The sequence below is a fragment of the Nematolebias whitei genome, chromosome 4 (assembly GCF_014905685.2).
Source record: "Nematolebias whitei isolate Nwh7 chromosome 4, NemWhi1, whole genome shotgun sequence".
Taxonomy (NCBI): Eukaryota; Metazoa; Chordata; class Actinopteri; order Cyprinodontiformes; family Rivulidae; genus Nematolebias; species Nematolebias whitei.
The window spans coordinates 5,828,954-5,833,593 of record NC_056501.1 but is presented as its reverse complement, the minus strand read 5'-3'; positions in this window follow the sequence as shown (position 1 = coordinate 5,833,593).

Genomic DNA, 4,640 nt, shown 5'->3' with positions numbered 1-4,640 from the left:
ATAAAATAAAGTACTACTTACTACTTGTACTACTCTTCTTACTTTGTGGTTTTTCACTTATTGCAGGTCTTCAGTGTACGGATCCCCCACAATAAACGAGGGACTACTGTATTGGATCATTTTCCTCAATAAATAAATGACCAAGTATAATATTTTTATCTCATTTGTTTAACTGGGTTCTCTTCATCTACTTTTAGGACTTATGTGAAAATCTGATGATGCTTTAAGTCATATTTATAGGGAAATATAGACAATTCTAAAATGTTCACAATCTTTGAAGCACAACTTATTGCTTATTTTTCAAGGTATCTAGCTCACAAAGTTTACACATTTGGTGGTGGCCATCTTGGATTTTGATGTGGCTACCCAATTTTTGAAAGGCACTTTTCTTATGCATAGATGGACCCACAAACCAAAAAAACAAGTTTGTCTGTTGCATATTTTTAAAATTATTCAGCTCACAGTGTTTACATTGATGGTGGCCAATCCAGGATTTTCACATGGCAACCCAAGTTCTTATGCAAAGAGGTAGCCACACACCAAAATGGAAGTGTGTACCTCACTTATTAAGTTAACGAGCTCACAACATTCACAGACAGATGGATGAATGGAGGGTATTTTCAATTACATGATTTTGCTCTGCATTGGGGTTACAACTAAATGGGGAGAGTGGATCAGAACATGGACTTTTTTTAATCACTAGCAACATATGAAATCTGCAAACGTGTTGATTTTTTTACAGTTCTGGAGACAAAAACTTCTGCCTTCTTTCAGTTCTGGGGTTTTACATCTCATTATGTATTCAAACTGTGAGGGGAGTGGTGGCACAGACGTTAGAGATGGTGGACCTGTGATCGGAATGTTGCCGGTTCAACTCCCCATACTGACAACATCAAAATGTGGGTGTGAGAAGCACCCACACCTGCCTCCACCCTCCTAACTCTGATCATCTGCTCCTCCGGGTACCCTGGATGGCAGCTCTCTGCTCCACACAGAGGGATATGATGGATCTGTGGTTGCTTCAGGAAGGGCATCCAGCATCAAAACAATTGCAAGTCTTCGTGCGAGTTAGTTCACTGTGGCAAACGCTGAGGAAGGGAGCAGCTGAAAGAAGAAGAAAAAAAAGTACTGGTATTACCCAAAAATGATCCAAATCTGTTCTGAATTGAAAAAAAAAAAACAAAAAAAAAAACACACAACATGATTCACTGTCATGTTTTAGTTTAAACCGTTTCCAGTTCCTGACCCAACTGAAAGTCCTTCAGCAGCAGGACTCTGTGGTTTCCTTTAGGACTTTATCAGACTTTCTCGTGGTTTTGGAGGAGTTTTAGCCTTCTTTGAGGTTCTGCTCAGCTCTCTGAAGGTCCCACCACAGCATTTCAGTCAGATTGAGATTCTGATCTCCAACTGGACCTTGGTTCCTTTCTTTTTGAACCACTGTGCTGTAGATCAGCAGATGTGCTTGGGATCTGTGTCCTGTTGGACCCAGTTTGGTCCAAGCTTCAGCTGTTGGACAGATGGACTCACATTTGACTCTAGAACCCTCTTTGGTCAACAGAGGAGTCATGGTCCACTTAAGGACTCCAAACCATCATGAGTCTGAGCTCTTTTCTCTGAGCACTGCACTGTCTGCCCTTTAGGGTAAATCTGATATTTTCAGCTGTTTGAAATAGTTCCTCTCTCTAGAATGATGGACTCCAAATGACCTTTGACATCTCCCAGATTGGTGAACAGCAACGGCTGCTTCACACTGGTTAGTGTTGATGTCTTTCCATCTTGGTATTGTGTTAACACACACCATGGGCACTCCATGTAGAGGTGGTCATGCTGATGTTGATCAGAAAACCATCAGCATCTGGCCGATGCTGGATCTCTTGAGTTCCTGTGGAAGCAGGAAGGCTCAAACTAGACTTTCACTCTCAGCTTGAACTTTTTTATTTTCCGTGTAATAAATAATGTTAAGGTTAAATCTGCTGTGTTTTTTTTTAATGAGGTTAGATATGAATCATTTTAAAAGCTGGATCAATTTTATTTTGTCCACAAAGCCCAGAGCTGAAGGAGGTGGACTTTCTTTTTTCCCATCCGAGCGTAAAATGGTCAGAAATGTGAGTCAGCTCCGGCTCTTCTGTTGCTCCGTAACCTCATCACTTCCACATCAGCCTCTCTGCTGAACCGTCACAGTCAGAGGGCGCAGATTAATGTTCACCTCGGGGCCCGCACAGTTTCTGGCCTCGCTCTAGCACACAACACCAGGAAATATTTGGATTTTATTGGAGAGCTGCGCAGTTTTATCCAGAATTATTTCAGAGATGCTGTTGTGAAATGGAGAGATGGAAGAACCGTTCAATAACAACCACAGTTAAAAATAAACTCAGAGAAACATCAAAAGAGGATTTTTTTAAATTTGATTCTGTGTTGTTTAGACAAAAAACAATGTTTGTTCATTTCCCAGAAACACATGATTACAGAGTGTAGATTAGGCTCAGAATGACCGCCGTGTGTGTTCAGTGATGCGCACCGAGTCTTTCCACACACTAAATAAATAATAAGCATTAGTGCTAATGATGCTAACAACACAGCGCTCATTAAAACCTCATGTCAGCATCCGGCAGATGAAAGCAAACCAAACCAAGCTGAGGATATTTGTGGATCCTGGGAACACACACAGAAGTTCAGCCTGTGCTTCCTCCTGTGTTTCACTTGATTCTTTAATAAAGAGATGAAAGTCTCTGCAGCAGCTCCTGGTCCATGTTCAACAGATCCACCGAGTGTGCACATGTTGACTCTTTAAAGCTGCTTTGCCATTGATAAACATAATGGTAAAATGGTAAATGGACTGTACTTATATAGTGCCATTGTATCTGCTCAAGATACTCAAAGCACTTTACACTACAATCTGTGTCCTCATTTACCCATTTATACAGCACTCTACTAGATCTTACAAAGTTAATTGAACAAATCATTCTAAAGAGACTAATCAGAGCTTTATCACATTCATACACCGATGGGACACACATCAGAGGCAATGAGGGGTTCAGTGTCTTGCCCAGGGACACTTCGGCATGTGGCTGCTGGTGGATTCGAATACCCAACTTTTGCATTGGAGGACGACTGCTCTAACCACTCTACCATAGCCGCCCAACCCGAGTCGGTTCTCACCTTGTTGGGTCTTCTCAGGTGTAGGTGATTTGCCACTGTGACTTATTTCCCCACTCTTTGAGCGTGATTGTAATGCAAAGTGAGCGGACATCGTAACTGTAATCTGACTTAAAAACATATTTTTAGATTCTCCTGTCACTTCATAAAGGTCTGCTGCACCATCATCTCTGATATCCATCTATCTATTATCTTTAACCCACTTCTTCCTTTTCGGGTCATGGGGTCACTGGTGCCCATATTAAGCAGTCACTGTGTGAGAGGTGGGAAACACCCTGGACATGTCTCCATACCATCACAGGGACACAGAAACAAACGAGACAATCATTCACTCACACCTAGGGACAGTTTAGTTACCAATCAGCCTAACATGCATGTTTTTGGTGTGTGGAAGAAACCAGAGTACTGGAGAAAACCCACACATGCACAGAAAGAACATGCAAACTCCACCCAGAAATACTGCTAGCTAGGTTGTGATCCGGCAACCTTTTCGCTGAGAGGTGGCAGCTCTACCAAATGCACCACCGTGCCGCCCTCTTCTCTGATAACTTGTGGTTAATTCACTCATTTCTTGAAGCTTTGTCCAGCTCGTGCTGAATTCTCTGCTTCACCAATAAAGACAGTAAGGTCTAGACCTTGTCATTGGTCCATGGCACTGTGTTTGGAGCTTCCATACTGGTCTAGAAACTAGAAAACTAGAAAACACAAACTAACACACAGTCTACAATGACCTGAGAGGAAATGGTGGTTCAGATGTAGTTTGCACTGCTGGGCGGGTCATCCAGTGACATAACTCAGCTGGCCATTTAATGGCTGCTGCTTACATCAAAATTGTCACCTCAGAGCAGTTCACTTGGAACCACTAACAAGATGGTCCCATAAACTCAGCTGAATGGGAATGCTACTGGAAGTGGGCAGGCCTTTAAATAGTGTGGTGCAGAATCGATGTGTCAAAGTGCCATATGACCAGCTCGTAGGCTGATCAAGGTGTTGTGTCAAACAGACATGAATGTGGCTCCGCTCTCATCTGACCAAACACAATCGGTCTTTTTGATTCTCTTGTTTCTCTCAGACTCTTCAGTTTTGGTCTTTCTCTTGTTTGAAGAAGTGTATCTTCTGCAGACACCAATAGTCTATCCTGAGTACGTGAGCTCAAGCTCCACACACAGATCACCAGTCCTGGTCTAAGTCTAAGCTTCCTTCTCTCAGAGGGAGCTAACAGCTACATAAGACAAATAAAGTCAATTGCTTGATTTTAAAAAGATCCTGTTTTACCCTGTGAGCTGTTCTGGAAGTTATTTTTAATTTTATCCTGATGCATGCTCAATAATCCAGGTAGAAAAATCCAAAAAAGTTCAATCTGGTCCTCTGGACATTCAAAAAAACAAAAAACAAAACAAAGCAAAAAAAATCTAGAAACGTTTCGTCTCTCATCCAAGACTGAGGAAGTCTCTTGGATGAGAGATGAAACGTTTCTAGATTTT